The following is a 19,253-nucleotide window of genomic DNA, read 5'->3' as shown; positions in this document are numbered from 1 at the left end:
CAGAATAGCAAACAGTTTGGATCCAGATGAGACGCCACGTTCTGGGGCGTCTCATCTGGATCCAAACTGTTTGCAAAGGCCTTCAAAATTTGGTTCCCGCACTGAAAGGGTTAATTACTAACACACAAATACTATAATTTTGACATTAAAAATGATTGAAGGTTACTTGATTTTCAAACCTTCTTCCAGTCTAAAAGGAAAAAAGTTAAGAAAGAAGGTAAAGGAAACAAGGCGAATGCGGCCCAACCAATAGAGCAGCATGAAATTCAAAAGCTCTACGATGAAGGGCAACTTGGTAATGGAAGTCCACAGGCCATAATAAACTCTCTATGGTTCCGATTCACAACAAACTTCGGCATGCGGAGTGTGGAAGAACATTACAATTTACGGTAAAAAATAAAATTTCAAACTTGCTGGAATACAGAATATATACGATGCATCTTGACTTATAACTATTACTTAAAAATGCAAATTTTTCTGTCACTTTTTCTGTCTTATAAATATAAAGGCAAACTATGCCTTATAACACATTAACAATTCAACTTTCCAGTGTCTGCAATTTAGATTGTACATGTACATGTATCTAAAAATTTGTTCGTAGAGTGTTCTGTCACCACAACTTTAACTGAAAATAACATTGTTTTCACTGGTCGTCAACCTGAAAATAAAAAAAATAAGCCCTTAGAAAAAACTAAACCAAACAGCAAATAACAGAACTGCTCGAGTAATAAAAAAATAACAATTTATTGTTGAACAATTAATTTAACTTGAAATCTATAACATTTGAATATAAAACATTAAGAAAATATAGCATAAAAAACTACCCTCGAAAGTAAAGTAGAAAAAAGAAAGGTTCACCTTTCCGAATTAATTAGATGGGGTGATGTGAAGCTGTGTCGAGACGTAGAGGGAGATGAGTATCTGGAGTTGGTCGAGAGGCAGACAAAGACTCGAACGGGTGCAACTGACGAAGCAAGAACTGTGCCGCCAAGAATTTGGGCCAATGATGAAGACCCATCCAAATGTGTTGTCGCAACTTACAGGTTCGTTGTTTCTATAATGAAAATTGAAATAGACAGATATTATATTCTAGAGAAAAAAAAAATGTCCAAATAAGTTAATCCACATGATTTTTATATACAGAATTGAAAAAACCCTCTTATACGATGCAGATAAATAAATTGTTAAAAAAAGTTATATATAAACTAAATTTATTTCATAAAATTTCTTTAAACTTTTAAATTTGTATTATAGAATATATGCGTCAAAACGGCCCCATCGGTTTTCCGAGCCCAGCGACCCATTTTACTTGTCAACAAGTACAAAAGCCAACATCACTGCGACTACTGGAAATGAGCAATGGTTCATCAGCATGAAAATGGGGCATAAAAAAAATTGCACAAATTATGAAACACATGTGCATTAATTCTGGAATCAGTAGAAAACTTACAAATCACTCTGCCAGGAAGCACATGGTTCAGAAGCTGCGGGATTCAGGATGCTGCCCCACGGATATAATGCAAAGGGTGCTGGAGGTTTCGGTAAATGACAAGTTCGGTAAATTGATTTATATAGTAAAAGCCGTGGAGGTTTCGGTAAATTGATTTTATAGAGGAGGTATACCTACAACGAGGTGTTAATGACACCTATTATCGGCTTACAATAACATTAGAGGCATTTATTTGCAAACTGTGGATTAATTTTTTAGTTGAGTAATTAATGCTATGCCTAAGGTAAAGAATGAAGGGAAATGAATGAGCTACCTCTGAAAAACGAATTCTGTTAGGAAATTTTTGGTTAATTTTACGATTTAAATAACGCAATACTGTTGTTTTTTTAATTGGTGCTTTTATTTAAATAACATAATAGTAACATAATAGTAATACGAAGTAATGATTTATGGCGGAATCAATGTAAGCTCTTCAATTAAGTTTAATGCTATTTTAAAAAGTTTCTTGTAAAATATGATTTAATAAAAATGATTTCATGTTGAATTTTATATTTATTTATATGTTTTATTATTTCTTTCTGGTTGAGAAAAACACAAGAAAAAAAACAATATATACAATTTAATACGTGTACGTAATTAATAAAAAAGTAATTTAATGATACGCGTTATGTTTTATAATTATGTTAAGTGCGCGTGCCATTGAACGTTGAGTTAAGCGAAGAGATACACATAATTGAAAACTGATAAAAATGACATCTAACACAACGCCAGCAGAATGAATACACTGTGTAATAGCAAGCTGCTGTGATGATCATTATCTTATCAACTTAATACACAGGCACCTGGCTACTGTACTGGAACAATGGGTTTTACGGCCAAAATAACTGATATCATTTTTTGCCTAAACAAATCGGTTCAATAAAAAATAATAACTGATTTACTTTGTAATCCGTTATTTAGCAACAAGTAAAACATGGATACAATAAATATATTTCATGTCATTTAAAACAATAATGAGGGAGTAATCACATATTAATAAGATACATTTTTGACACACTACAATATTAATACGACACATTATTATCATTCAGATTTTCCGCATGCTGATTTAATTTAATTACATTTCTAATACAAATGAGATACATGTACGACACAACTCAATTTAATGTTACATTTCAACCATATCAGTCGTTCATCGTTCAAGACTCGTCGTTGTCGAGCATGTGGTGGACCGCTGTGGATGGTCCCAGGGCATTGATGTGGCTGATGATCATTTCTTATTTGACAATGACCATTATAATTTTATAATTACCCAATTACATAATAATGTTATTTTTACCACAAATAAACATCCTTTGATGTCACCACCAGTATTTTTGGTAAACATGATTAAAGAAGGAAAACGTTTGTTTATTTCTCAGTTTGAAAGTTACTGGTCGTGTATGTAAAAACTCGGCCACCAGTGTTAAAGCATGTTCACGATCTAAACATACATATCTAGATTATTTTAAGAATAATACCTTATGTGCTGACCTTATTGTAGGAAAAAGAAGCAAGAAATTTATTTATATAAGAAACAAACATATTTGATCTTAGTATTTTAAACCACCGAAACTTAACCATTATATAAACATGAGGTAGTTTGCTAACATAATGAATATGTTGCCCAGCTCTTGCCACGTGGAGGCCACCTCTTGTAAGAGCCACATTATTATATTTTTTTTAACTGATACGCTTTAATTAAGGTTTTTATCAACTAATTGTTTAAAAACATATATAAAATACAAAACGATCATGACCTAAAGATAAACTTTTAATATATAATTTACCTCCATCGATTAGAATATCAATAGGTTGCAAGCCTGGATAATTAATAATAACACTTTGCAAACATCTCTAATTTGATAAAATCAAGTCCGTACATTTAAACAGATAAATTAATTAGTGCCAAACAACTCAATTAATGTACATCAAAATTAATCCACAGTTTGCAAATAAATACCTATAATGTTATTGTAAGCCGATAATAGGTGTCATTAACACCTCGTTGTAGGTATACCTCCTCTATAAAATCAATTTACCGAAACCTCCACGGCTTTTACTATATAAATCAATTTACCGAACTTGTCATTTACCGAAACCTCCATAACCCAATGCAAATCAGTGGACACAAAAACGTTCAAAGCATAATTAACTATAGCAACATTTCCCTTCAGACTCAAAAGAAATGTTCCAATATTTTGGCAGGTACTAGCATTGCCAAAAGCAACGAATCCATTGCATCAAACATGTCCCAAAGCATGATGCAGCGCGAAAGCATCGCCATTTCATCTTCGTCCCATTCACAACTGGCAGCACTTCTGAATCCTGGACAACAACAGCTTCCTCAAGAAGTTACAGCAACTTTAAATCCAGAAGCAATCTCTTTCCCCACCCACTTTGACTCGACACGTGGGGGTCTGTTTTTTGGGGCAACAGTGAACATTTCAAACTTAAATGTTTACTACGGTGATGCCAAAAATGCCAAATAAGTAACTGATTTAAAATCCAATGTAAACGTAATGTTAAAATCCCGTTCGATATTGTTACTGTCCATTTTCTTGTTTCAAATTTTCACACAACACTGTTGACACGTTCGCCATGAAAATGGCCGTTAGTTTGTTTGTAAAACTTACATGTACAAGGCAAATATGTTCGCATAAAATATATTGTAAATTTATATTTAGTGCAGAAATTTTAATTTAAAGTATTGATTTCTGAAGTCATTTTACTTTTTATTTTGTTAAATTATGTGCGTTAAAATGTTCTTGTTTATTGTTAACTTTTGAACTATTTTTAATGTGGAAATATGCAGACGCTAGCGGATGTAATAAGGCCGCGTCTAATTTGCATATTAAACTACCGTAAATCAATAAAAATTAGCGGTGGTATGTTTTCGTTACCTCGTTGAAATTTGCTTTTTTGCTTTTTATGTGGCATAATAAATAGAATATATGGTTGGTGACTTTTGATATCATGTGATATCAGACTCGGCCGATATGGCGTGTGAAAAGGCTCGGCAAGCCTCGCCTTTTCCTACGCCACATCAGCCTCGTCTGATATCACATGATATCAAAAGTCACCAACCATATATTCTCTATATATCCGTATGTGTTTTTGTTTGGTGGCTACTTCCTGCCATCTTTCTGGCGTATTAGCGGGTATGAAGCACGCCAAAATCAACACGCCGATGGCTCCGACCCTACAACTTTTCTAGCGCGTCTATACTTCGCTTGCAGAGATGAAGATGCCAAAGATGTGTTGATACGGCGTTCCAAACACGATCTTTTCAGTTCCTAGTGCCGACTTCATATTCGACGTATTAGAAATAAGGTCGAAACAATCGCGGCGACATGGCGTTCTATGTATAATCACTGCGCAAAAAGTTGCTGGCGACTGCACAACGATTACTTTTGCGTTCTTCATATATCTTGGAGGTGGCGTGCAGACGCCGATATACTGTAACTTGGGCCTAATGGTTCAGCGACATGTAGAAAACTATTTCATTAACGATTACGTGAATATGCGATATTCATCACGTGAACACACAAGACTGATTGTCTGCGTTACGCTATTATAACGTGTGCTCTTGAAAGTATTTAATGTGCAGGCGATAGTATTAATCATGTTCAGAGCTGTGATGTAATCTCTTTTCTAGGAGTTTTTTTAAACAAACAGCAGTGACGAATACCACTGGGGCCGCCTTGCGCATGCGCCGTACTTTTTCCGCATATTTGTTTAAAAGAACTCCTAGCAAGGATGTTACTTCAAATCTGTTGTTAATTTGTGTATGCAATTAATAGCGGTGGATAAATCATTTATGGGATGTTACAGTTTTCCGTTAGTGCCATTTAGACAATTTGCATTGTCGACCTCTATATGCAGGTGCGAAAATGCGAAAACACGATTCATAGGCACAAAAAAACGACGCGATTACGCGAGATCACGATTCAAACATGCACATGCATAATAGGTTAATATCGTAACCTCCCATCATGTTCTCAACGTTTTTACCTTTATGTTCGCAATGTCTAAAACGCGAGATTTCGCATTGTCGTCTTATTATCATCGAATCGTTTCTTCGCGATGATTTCGCCATCACAATCCTGAGAGAGTGTGGGCTGGGCAAGAGAGAGAGAAAGAGCGGGATAGTGATTTTATCAATTCTAAACAAATGTTTCTAGTGGTGATCCGAAGGATATTTATTTTGTGTTCGCGCGTAACTCAAAATATTGTTTAGTGGCCACATGCAGTTAAATATAATTATAAGAAATTGTTAAATCTTATTAAACTAAATTTAACTACGGAGTTCGACTTAGATGAAAAAAATAATTTGCGGTTTTTCATTTTACCTTTAAATTGACCAGTAAGAGCGCTGTATGGCATTTATGAAGGGAAGTAACATTTGCAAGTTATTTTAAATGAGTGGATAGATAGCTTACAGGAGCTTTGTGTACGACTATTACTCAGATAAATAACTCAAAGTATAGTCTACTGTCCTGCGTGTTTAGCAGATGACATATCGATGTAGTTCATTGTGTTATACTATTCGGACTATCTACGAATGAAACGAATGTATATATTACAATTCATGCTGTTCTTTCGTCATCTGTTGTCGAAAAACACAATTTTCATCGAAAAAGCAAATTGAATTAAACGAATTAATTTCTCATTTTCGATGTAGATTCGATAGATGGCGAAGTAAGTACACGTTTTTGTCAGAAGAGAGTTGATTATGCATTTCTGAGTTTTGGATTGACTGAGCGGTACTCACGTTCACTTTAAACCATTAACAGCGAGGTGGTTTGACTCGTTATGATACAAATGCAACTTATTTATTATTAAATTAATGAAAAACATTATAAATCATTCTATGAAAAAGCACACTATAATGTTACGGGCATCATTATGTATATGGCACAGGATCGGTGTATATTGAGACAGTAGAGAATTGATGTTGCGCTTGTGCATTAAAATGTTCTGTATCCGCTTTCACGGAAAATAACACATTTAGGCGTAAGTAAACCATACCTGATATATTAGATTTATCTGATAATCCAATCAAAATATCTGTATATAGCAAGGACTTTATCCGAACAATATCATCATCAGAATTGATTATGTATTCATATTCGGTTACTATATTAGCAACTTACCGTGTTTTAATGAAGATAATTAATATAATAATAAAAAAGCAGGTTTACTATGACAGAGGGGCAATATAATAAAAACTGTGGGATATGCTCTCCGACAGAGGTGTGTAAGTCCTCATTGGTAGGGCTTTGTCCAGTTTGAAACAAAAACAAAGTGTATGTACTTATATATCAGATATATTTGAGAAGTCTACGTTGTCAAATATCAAAGAATAATATTTCTTATTATGAAAATAACATAACACACAGTGATTAATAATACATTTTTTATATAAAGATTTTTTTATTTAAAGATATTCGTGTGTGATGTCCTCAGAAAATGGTGTTTGAAGTCCTCACTGGCTGTGTGTAAGTTGCCCTCAGTGTTTGGTTTGTCCTCAGTGATAGGTCTGTCCTCAGTGTGAAGTGTATTTCGGTTTCACAAGCAGTCCTTTCATCTAGAAGAATGGATTGGAAAAAAGTTTCATTTATACTGCTCATCTGTTCAGTCGCGGCATTTCAATTTAAATACAAATCAAACAGTTACATTGAACATATTACTTTTAGACTTTTGCATTCTTTTTCTTTAATTAAATTAATTATATTCAAACGCGTCACAGTTTGAATAAAAAATCCAAAAAAAAGGATTTGCATTGTTTTGTGTCGGCCATCTTGGCCAAGTTAAATTTAGTTACTAATTGAATCAACGTGATTAAAATCCAAGATTGAAGATAAAAATTAAGAACGCATGTTTATGTATGTATCTAGTTCAATATATAAGTAACCGATGACTAAAATGCCGACCACGCATGTGTACACTTGTATATGTCATTTTCGACTGTTTTTGGAAGCCATCGATCTTTGAACGCGCCGTTTCTATAGATGGAATTTCGTGGCCTACAATTTATTTCCGCAGGCAACGAAGCAGAAGCAATATATTTATTTTATTTATTTTTTCTCTTTGATATGTCAGTCTTTGTATCTTTCACTTAAAAAAGGTTTTAGTACACTTGGTGTGTCGTTGTTGTTTATCAATCCAAATATAATCTGACTCCAATAATTAGGCATTGCCACTAACACATAGAAGCTGCAGGATAGGAATTCCTATCTAAGATACGTTGTATATTGTGCGCCAATCAACATGTGCGATACAACCAATTGGAGTATCACAGTAATGTAATATTCCATTTTTATGTAAATGTTTAACCCATTTATGCCTAGCGTCTAGAAAAAAGGCCTTACCAAACAGCGTGTATACCCAGATTAGACGCCGCATGATGCGGCTTCTCACCCGGGTCTGCGCTGTTTGCTTAAAGGAATTTCTGTAAGAAATATTCTAAATATAGAAATAAATATACTAGATATCCCTAATTTTGGAAATAAATTGATCCAATTTAGAAGGATGGGAGAGTCCACTTGGCATAAATGGGTCAAGTAGACGATTAATACTCTGAGTCCACTTGGCATAAATGGGTCAAGTAGACGATTAATACTCTTTTCATCAGTGTAATGCCTTTAACAATTAAGTTAGAGAATGGATTATATACTGAGTTTCCAAGTGATTTGTAAACCGGATTTATCAAGTTGTAATATGTTCATCCAAATTTGTTAACCATGCTTACCAGTTTTACTTCTTGCAGATCAAGCTTATCGTCAGCTAAAAAGAACACATTTTCAAAAGTATAAAACAATAGGAGGTTACCCATAAGCCATAATTATGACATGTATCATTGTTACAAAGAATATGATATTTCGTATGCACCACGATTCAATTAAGACATACAGCTTTTTTTTAACGACACGTTCGATAGCAAAACTATCTAAAAGAGTTGGATATCAAATGCCCAAATATCATACATGTGTATTCGACGGACGGTTAAAAACATTGTCATCTACAGCATTCCGATAAAAAAAAATTTTACATTAGTGAACATAAAGTGTATTACATTCTGACCAAGTGTTTAACTAACTCATAAAAAAACGAATTTCTAAAGAAATAAACGCTTAGAGATATACAAGTCGTGACAGTTCATAATAACTAATGCTAATTTAAAATGCGTGCAATGCATGCAATTTAATGTAATGATTTCTCTTTTAGGTCTTTTAGTATGCAAACTAGCTATATCCTCGTTCATGAAAACAAAGATCGCTTGATTTTCGAGTTCAACTTATTTACAGATGTACATTTAACATATACCCGACGTCGTAGCGAAACGGACTACGCTTATACCTCGTCAGCCCCCAGTGATAACAACGCAATAGGTTACGCTCTCACATACACCTCAATGACGTTTTACAGGCCATTCGTAAATTGAGGCTATTAATAGATTCGGGAAAAAGTTAACGCTTATTTATATTCTCAATTTATAAAACGTTGAACATAAGTTCAACAATAACTTCAGCGATACGAAAGACAAAAACAAAAAAATGTTTCATAATCGCTAAACCCGAATTTATAATAATAATACGAATGACTGTTTTCGTAACCTCGTTCATGCTACTACAGCGGGTATTTCTGGAAAAAGTTCTTTGGTTCTCAACAGATAGCGGCGATCTTTTGTATTTACAGGTGCTAGCAACGCAATAGTAGAAGGTTAGTAGAAGGTTTAGCTTGTTTATATTCATAGTTCTCAATACATAGACAGTTGGATATGAGTTCATCAATTACTACAGGCATACTATAGGCAACCTCGAAAATGCTTTATAATCGCTAAAACAGAAAACAAATAAATATATTATATTAAATATATTTATAACAATAAATATCTTTTAAAAATGTAGTCGGCGGATACGCTGACTTTGAAATAAAGTTTGCAATTTACTTTTCTAAATAAATAAATATATTATATTAAATATATTTATAACAATAAATATCTTTTAAAAATGTAGTCGGCGTATATGCTGACTTTGAAATAAAGTTTGCAATTAATTTTCTAAATAAATAAATACAATTAAACAAAAGTTAAACTATTGTGTTGTGTTTTTCACTTGTAAGTCGCATATTCACCGCATGAAATGTGTGTTAGCATTGTCAAACCACACATTAGTGTGAGAGATAAAAAATATACTACGGGAGAGCACTTCATATGTGTCCTCATATGCCTTGTTATGCGTGTCTTTCTTCACTATCGAAATATATCGTATGTTGATATTTGATTTAAACGCAATTTTCTTGCGACATATTTAAATCACACGTCAATAGCGCCGTCATGCGAAAATGGGTTTTATGCGTTTCGGCAAGCGTTTGTTAAACCCAACTTGTGCTTTTGCGCAGTCAGGCCATAGGCGATGCTGTTCGCTATAAAATCACTTAATATGTTATGTTTCTCCTTACCAGAAGGAGAGATAGCTGAGTGGGCTATTTATATGATGGGCGCATATGAAATAAGACCCATTTTCGCATGACGAGGGTCATTACAAATCTCATTGCGAATTGAAAATGCCACATTTAAGAACAATGCTTTTAAATACAAAAATGATTTCAAAAAAGCAAACTTGTTAATAATGGCAGCCTATCCACACATTAAGGAATGATTTCCAGACGTGCTGACCAAGTACGGCAAACATTGTGGTATGATAATTAAACGATTTTCTCTTATCGTGACACTATACTATTTCGCTAATGATTGTTTTTTCATCTTGGAGGCGAAAGTGAAATTCTGCGAGATGGATTGTAACGCCTAATTGTAACAGGGCCACAATTTGTGTCGTTTGAGCACACAGAGAGTAGTCCGGAATTCCTTACACTGAAAAGTGATACATCCTTTGAATTGAGCACATACGCAGTGATGTAGCGAAAATTCAGAGGTTGTATCTCGAATCAGCTTATTAAATATATGAAAATATTCATGCGTGTCTGTTGGCGTTATGTAAAAGTCACTAAGATGAAAACGGAGTAAAACAGCTATACCTATGTTTATGTCAGCGTTGTTGACACAGTGTGAACTGCTCGGGTAACAAGTAAATCATAAACAGCAATGTTTATATACTTTTATTCCAGCATATACAAGATACGAAGATTATTGCATATATTTAATTTGTATATGGTATCAAAAATTAAAAGTTTTGTACACGGAACATTCATTATGAATTTATATTCTTGGTGAGATAGTTATTTGATATTAGAAAAAATATTCCTTTAATATGATGGTGACTGCAAATTGTCTTTATATTAAGTTCTCATTGCCATTTTTATCATACTTTCTATGCTTTCAGAACGTCCAAAAAGCAAGTTGTTTTTATTTTGTCTAAGTTATTTCTATGAAATAATAAGGATGATAAAAAGTGCACACAAAACTCGACCCGTGCCCTATGACACACACTTTATAAAGTTGAATGGCATGTGTTCATTTAGAACTTGCGATTGATTTTGAAAAATGAAATGCGTGTTAAATTATGCAATTGCGAACATCTTCAGTGCCTTCAGCGCTTTGATTTATTTAAGACACAAAGGAACACTATAGCGTATATACCATTTTAGCATTATCATAAAACATAACGTAATTCATAATGTTTATAACACTAACATGACGTGGTAGAGTAAAACAATTTGAGCTGAAGATGTCTCGAATTTTAGTAATTCGTAGTTAAGTCTCGGATTTGGACTCGTAATGTTTGTGAAAAGGGACGCAGGACGCACGAAAATCTGATTTGTATTTCTTTGGCAACTGACAACTGAGGACACATACTGAGGAAAGTGTAGCCCACCACTGAGGACAGTGTGACCTGGCAATGAAGACAGCGTTCGGAAGGTCGATATATCCATTTATCGCTTGCAGAGATGCGAAGGATGCGTTGCTACGGCGTTCAATGCGTGCTTTATTCAGTGCCTCGTGCAGACGCCATATTCGATGTATTTGACATAAGGTCAAAATAATCACGACGGCATGGCATTCTATGCCTAGACACTGCGCGAAAAGTTTCTGGCGACTGCACAACGAGCACTTTTGCGTTCTTCATATATCTTTAAGGTCAAGAGTGCGCCGTGCAAAGGCAGGAAGAAGAAACTTGGGTTAAGTTGTTCAGCGACATTAAGAGAAATATTTAATTAGCGATAGCAATTACGTGAATCAGCGATAGTCATCACGTGCGCACACGATACTTACTGTATGGGTTAAGCTATTATGACGTTCGCTCTCAATAGTATAATAGTCGCAGGCGATAGTATTATGCATGTTCGCAATAAAATTACGAGCGCACGCTATAATTGTCATCTTGCCTGGACGAGTCACGTGGCTTAGAGGTTAGAAAATCTAGACAAGCTTACACCAAGTGGCTTCTTTGCCTTTAGATTGCCAATAGATAACGCGATATTCCGGATGATTTTTATGGACTTGTTCACTCTTTATAACACTGGTAAAAGAGGTTTGTGTCATATATTTATTATGCAAATGCAAAAAGTATTCGTTAAAAAAGCTATGCATAACGGGTATTTCGGTACTTTTAACACGTTTCCAAATGCTTGCGCTTTTACCGAAATCTAACCTGGCACTACGTATAATGGAGGCATTAGTAATAAAATAACCACTCTACACTGGTATTTACCCATGCTATTTACGAAAATGCTAACGAAAATTTTATCCATATGTATACGACACGAACAGCGCTTTATAACTGGATTTTCGCTTAAGTTTTACATGCTTTCTGATGCCGAGCGAGAACCGAATTCCCCCATGTTATTACGTATAAAAGTGATATTAATAATATTAAACATTTCAGAATGACACAACGGTGGTGTCGATACTTTTTTTCTTAAAATGGTAACATAAAATAGTTTTCAGTTGTTTCTGACAAGAAAAGCGATTCATAACGTTGATTTCGGTAAGTTACGCAAATACCGATATTCCCTATTAATTTACATATAAACGTGATATAATTCATACTTTATATTGCTTATATTAATTTTTCCGTTTTTGAAATAAATTAACTTTCTATTACTTTCTATTCTACTTATTGACGCTTCCACGCGCTCTTTTCAAGATCATAGTTCCGCGTTTGAAATTGTATCCATTAAATTCCTTTAACTTATTTATCTGGATACCGACTGTCCGAGCTACACAAACCTTATTTACAATGTTTCTTTATACTTCAGATCCTCTTTTATCGAACAAAAAAAAAAGAAACTCGTTGGATTAATGAGAATTATGCATTACGCTTGTCTAGGAAATGGCGGACAGGTCTTTAGTAACCGGTGCGCACGATTTATCGATCGATGATTGGTGGATCGATATTTAGATAAGAATCTGATTGACAGTTGGCGAAATGTCAATATAGTTATGTGAGAACAATAAAGCTATGGCGTGTGCATGTGATAGCTATTACGTGTGTACACAAGGGTGATTACGGGCTCATGCAATATCTATTACAGGCTTAAGCGATTTGTGATCAATGGGAATGTGTCTGATGATTAGTTATTTTTTACGTAAGCATGTGAAGTATTTATAAAACGAAAATGACGGAGCGATAACGCGAGATGACGATGCAATAATGCATAGTCTTGCGTTTTAAACCTTGTTAATACAAAGGTCAAACCTTTGAGAACATGATGGGAGATTGCGATATTATCCTATTATTCTTTTGCGAGTTTGAATCGTGATCTCACGTAATCGCGTCTTTATTGTGTGCCTTTGAATCGTTTTTTCGCGTTTTTCGAAACAATGAGTGGCATTAACGGATTACTGCAACATACCCTTAATGCTTTACCAAACGCTATTAAATACATACAAAAATTAACAAGAGCTGTGGTGTAATCTCCTTGCTAGGAGTTCTTTTAAACACAGTGACGAATACCACTGGAGACGCCTTGCGCAGGTGCCGTACTTTTCCGCATATATTGAACTATCTGAAGGCAATCTGATTTAAAATCACGAACTATTTCACAACTTTATAATGTGCATGAATAATCAGAGTTTTTATTTAAGACTCAAATGAACAATATAGCGTATAGACCGTTATATTATTATCATAAAACATCACGACCATCTTAGTATTGACACCACTAACATGACTTGGTTGAGTAAAACAATTTTCTAGCTGAAAATGTCTTGAATTTAAGTCATTCGTAATTAAGTCTCGGATTAAGACTGTAAATGTTTGTGAAAAGGGACGCAGGGCCAAGAAAAACTGATTTTTATTTTTTTGCAACCGACCACTGAGGACAATGTAACACACTACTGAGGACAATGTGACCCACAACTGAGGACTATGTGACCTGCCACTATTGACAGTGTATGAAAGTTCAACATTTCTATTTAAAATGTCTTAATTTAAAACATGGAAATATACACATGTACATATGCATTTTAAAAGTTGACAAGCTAGCTTTTAGCAAACGCTTAATTTATTATGCCACGACTGCACATTTACGTTGGAGACGCTGACGTGATATTTTTAAGTGTTATCGGATACCCATCCGATAACACTTTTAGGCTCCGCCCATTAATGACATTGTTTAACTCCGCCCGAATTTGAGTTCATCATTCTAATTTCTAGCGTTCCATGATTATAATACTAAGTCCCGCCCACTCGGAGAACTACTTTTTGTAGGCGTGGAATGTCGCTCATTTCATTAAAATGTAAACAAACCAATCCATTCATATTTTATTCACAACATTAATAAACATGTAGTATTTATTGAAAAAACTCACATTATGTTATGAAAGTAAAATAAAAACGAAAAATATGAATGAAAAAAGCAGTAATCAATAAAAAAGAACACAAATACTAATTGGGCCGCTACCATCATTTTGTGCAGACGACCGCAACAGATTTTAACTAAAAAACTAACAATAATCATGTAAAGGTTTAACTAAATGTAACAAAAAAAAGACTGAACAGGTGTTTGATTTAAATCATGTCTGATTTAAATCATGTCTGATTTTCCAAATTTCAACATTGATTTTGAATGGTTAAATGAATATGAAAATAAACAGGTAATTTTGAATGTGACCGAAGTCAACCACAACATAATGTCAGAATTCAATATCGACCCTTCATTTTTTGATGATGACATGGAAGAACCATCCTGTAACAGAAGAGAAAATTCTAGTCTCAAATGAGATAAAAGACAAGGGACAAAATTGTCACAAAACCAGGTTTTCATTGTGAAAAAAAAAATCTGATAAAGGGAGAAAACTCAAACTGAACTTTTGAAATGACCAAAAAAAATTAACCCCCTTTGTAAGTTTTTTTTTTTTTTAATCTATTTTTAGTCGTGGCGACCTTGACATTGGAGATATTGACGTGATTCTTTCGTGGGACACACCGTCCCATGATGGTGAACAAATGTGCCAAATGATTTTAAAATCTCACAATGAATGACATAGTTATGGCCAGGACAAGCTCATTTATGGCCATTTTTGACCTTTGAACTCAAAGTGTGACCTTGACCTTGGAGATATCGACGTAATTATTTCGCGCGACACACCGTCCAATGATGGTGAACAAATGTGCCAAATGATTTTAAAATCTGACGATGAACGACATAGTTATGGCTCGGACAAGCTCATTTATGGCCATTTTTGACCTTTGAACTCAAAGTGTGACCTTGACCTTGGAGATATCGACGTAATTATTTCGCGCGACACACCGTCCAATGATGGTGAACAAATGTGCCAAATGATTTTAAAATCTGACAATGAACGACATAGTTATGGCCCGGACAAGCTTGTTCCGCCAGCCCGCCAGCCAGCCAGCCAGCCCGCCAGCCAGCCAGCCCGCCCGCATTCGCCAATCTAATAACCAGTTTTTTCCTTCGGAAAACCTGGTTAAAAATGATCATTAATCAAAAGAAATAAAAGGCTTTGTGCCAATAAGCCTAGGAGACATTGACAAATACAATGCTCAGCAAAAAAACAAAAACACAGTCAGAAAGCATGACTCAAATTTGAAGAAGTTGAAAACATTTTTAAAACAGCAACAATTACCTACTGATATAACACAAATTGAAATGAAAGAACTTGATAACATCTTATGCATGTTCATTTTGTCTATAAGAAAAGAAAATGGTGACGAGTACGAAACAACCTCACTGAGATCTTTTGTATCAAGTATAGACAAGGAACTTCAACTTAATAATTATCAATTCACCATCGCTAAGGGACAGCGCCAAGGATTCCCACGGTTCAGGGAAACACTTTCGGTAAGTTAATAAATGCAAATTATGCACTTCATTAATATTTTATTTATATGTTGTTTAATTTTTGAATGTTCGTAAAACTATCAATGACACAGGGCTTTTTTCCTTTCTGTGAGAATTGCAATTTTTCTCATTTTTAGAAAATTGGCAACTTAAATTTTCACAATTTCAAGAAGCAACTAAAAATTTCTCAATTTCAAGAAGTTTGCGACTCAAATTATCACAATTTTAGAAAGTGTGCGACTCATTTATTTAACAATCTAGAAAGTTTGCGACTCATTTGTTGAACAGTCCTTGACTCATTATAAAAAAAGCCGTGTGACAATGTATCAACTTAATCCTTTGCATGCTGGGAAATTTGTCGTCTGCTAAAATGTCGTCTGCTGAATTTCTAAAATAAGCATTTTCTTCGAATTTTTTTCAAAGAATATTATCAGAATAGCAAACAGTTTGGATCCAGATGAGACGCCACGTTCTGGGGCGTCTCATCTGGATCCAAACTGTTTGCAAAGGCCTTCAAAATTTGGTTCCCGCACTGAAAGGGTTAATTACTAACACACAAATACTATAATTTTGACATTAAAAATGATTGAAGGTTACTTGATTTTCAAACCTTCTTCCAGTCTAAAAGGAAAAAAGTTAAGAAAGAAGGTAAAGGAAACAAGGCGAATGCGGCCCAACCAATAGAGCAGCATGAAATTCAAAAGCTCTACGATGAAGGGCAACTTGGTAATGGAAGTCCACAGGCCATAATAAACTCTCTATGGTTCCGATTCACAACAAACTTCGGCATGCGGAGTGTGGAAGAACATTACAATTTACGGTAAAAAATAAAATTTCAAACTTGCTGGAATACAGAATATATACGATGCATCTTGACTTATAACTATTACTTAAAAATGCAAATTTTTCTGTCACTTTTTCTGTCTTATAAATATAAAGGCAAACTATGCCTTATAACACATTAACAATTCAACTTTCCAGTGTCTGCAATTTAGATTGTACATGTACATGTATCTAAAAATTTGTTCGTAGAGTGTTCTGTCACCACAACTTTAACTGAAAATAACATTGTTTTCACTGGTCGTCAACCTGAAAATAAAAAAAATAAGCCCTTAGAAAAAACTAAACCAAACAGCAAATAACAGAACTGCTCGAGTAATAAAAAAATAACAATTTATTGTTGAACAATTAATTTAACTTGAAATCTATAACATTTGAATATAAAACATTAAGAAAATATAGCATAAAAAACTACCCTCGAAAGTAAAGTAGAAAAAAGAAAGGTTCACCTTTCCGAATTAATTAGATGGGGTGATGTGAAGCTGTGTCGAGACGTAGAGGGAGATGAGTATCTGGAGTTGGTCGAGAGGCAGACAAAGACTCGAACGGGTGCAACTGACGAAGCAAGAACTGTGCCGCCAAGAATTTGGGCCAATGATGAAGACCCATCCAAATGTGTTGTCGCAACTTACAGGTTCGTTGTTTCTATAATGAAAATTGAAATAGACAGATATTATATTCTAGAGAAAAAAAAATGTCCAAATAAGTTAATCCACATGATTTTTATATACAGAATTGAAAAAACCCTCTTATACGATGCAGATAAATAAATTGTTAAAAAAAGTTATATATAAACTAAATTTATTTCATAAAATTTCTTTAAACTTTTAAATTTGTATTATAGAATATATGCGTCAAAACGGCCCCATCGGTTTTCCGAGCCCAGCGACCCATTTTACTTGTCAACAAGTACAAAAGCCAACATCACTGCGACTACTGGAAATGAGCAATGGTTCATCAGCATGAAAATGGGGCATAAAAAAAATTGCACAAATTATGAAACACATGTGCATTAATTCTGGAATCAGTAGAAAACTTACAAATCACTCTGCCAGGAAGCACATGGTTCAGAAGCTGCGGGATTCAGGATGCTGCCCCACGGATATAATGCAAAGGGTGCTGGAGGTTTCGGTAAATGACAAGTTCGGTAAATTGATTTATATAGTAAAAGCCGTGGAGGTTTCGGTAAATTGATTTTATAGAGGAGGTATACCTACAACGAGGTGTTAATGACACCTATTATCGGCTTACAATAACATTAGAGGCATTTATTTGCAAACTGTGGATTAATTTTTTAGTTGAGTAATTAATGCTATGCCTAAGGTAAAGAATGAAGGGAAATGAATGAGCTACCTCTGAAAAACGAATTCTGTTAGGAAATTTTTGGTTAATTTTACGATTTAAATAACGCAATACTGTTGTTTTTTTAATTGGTGCTTTTATTTAAATAACATAATAGTAACATAATAGTAATACGAAGTAATGATTTATGGCGGAATCAATGTAAGCTCTTCAATTAAGTTTAATGCTATTTTAAAAAGTTTCTTGTAAAATATGATTTAATAAAAATGATTTCATGTTGAATTTTATATTTATTTATATGTTTTATTATTTCTTTCTGGTTGAGAAAAACACAAGAAAAAAAACAATATATACAATTTAATACGTGTACGTAATTAATAAAAAAGTAATTTAATGATACGCGTTATGTTTTATAATTATGTTAAGTGCGCGTGCCATTGAACGTTGAGTTAAGCGAAGAGATACACATAATTGAAAACTGATAAAAATGACATCTAACACAACGCCAGCAGAATGAATACACTGTGTAATAGCAAGCTGCTGTGATGATCATTATCTTATCAACTTAATACACAGGCACCTGGCTACTGTACTGGAACAATGGGTTTTACGGCCAAAATAACTGATATCATTTTTTGCCTAAACAAATCGGTTCAATAAAAAATAATAACTGATTTACTTTGTAATCCGTTATTTAGCAACAAGTAAAACATGGATACAATAAATATATTTCATGTCATTTAAAACAATAATGAGGGAGTAATCACATATTAATAAGATACATTTTTGACACACTACAATATTAATACGACACATTATTATCATTCAGATTTTCCGCATGCTGATTTAATTTAATTACATTTCTAATACAAATGAGATACATGTACGACACAACTCAATTTAATGTTACATTTCAACCATATCAGTCGTTCATCGTTCAAGACTCGTCGTTGTCGAGCATGTGGTGGACCGCTGTGGATGGTCCCAGGGCATTGATGTGGCTGATGATCATTTCTTATTTGACAATGACCATTATAATTTTATAATTACCCAATTACATAATAATGTTATTTTTACCACAAATAAACATCCTTTGATGTCACCACCAGTATTTTTGGTAAACATGATTAAAGAAGGAAAACGTTTGTTTATTTCTCAGTTTGAAAGTTACTGGTCGTGTATGTAAAAACTCGGCCACCAGTGTTAAAGCATGTTCACGATCTAAACATACATATCTAGATTATTTTAAGAATAATACCTTATGTGCTGACCTTATTGTAGGAAAAAGAAGCAAGAAATTTATTTATATAAGAAACAAACATATTTGATCTTAGTATTTTAAACCACCGAA

The 19,253-nt window shown here is 34.1% G+C and overlaps 2 long non-coding RNA genes across 2 annotated transcripts; both read right to left on the bottom strand.

Moving 5' to 3' along the window:
• Nucleotides 1–362: 362 nt before the first annotated feature.
• Nucleotides 363–1,524, bottom strand: LOC127837109 (uncharacterized). Its single transcript, XR_008029104.1, has 3 exons — nt 1,451–1,524; nt 859–1,054; nt 363–658 (listed from the first exon to the last, which is right to left on the bottom strand). It is a non-coding gene; the product is annotated as an uncharacterized LOC127837109 (long non-coding RNA).
• Nucleotides 1,525–16,553: 15,029 nt separating this feature from the next.
• On the bottom strand, nt 16,554–17,714 carry LOC127837108 (uncharacterized). The gene is made up of 3 exons (XR_008029103.1): nt 17,641–17,714; nt 17,050–17,245; nt 16,554–16,849 (listed from the first exon to the last, which is right to left on the bottom strand). It is a non-coding gene; the product is annotated as an uncharacterized LOC127837108 (long non-coding RNA).
• Nucleotides 17,715–19,253: the final 1,539 nt, after the last annotated feature.

Source organism: Dreissena polymorpha, chromosome 7 (genome assembly GCF_020536995.1).
Source record: "Dreissena polymorpha isolate Duluth1 chromosome 7, UMN_Dpol_1.0, whole genome shotgun sequence".
Lineage (NCBI taxonomy): Eukaryota > Metazoa > Mollusca > Bivalvia > Myida > Dreissenidae > Dreissena > Dreissena polymorpha.
The sequence above is the reverse complement of the archived record's forward strand: the minus strand, read 5'-3'. Positions and strand labels throughout refer to the sequence as shown.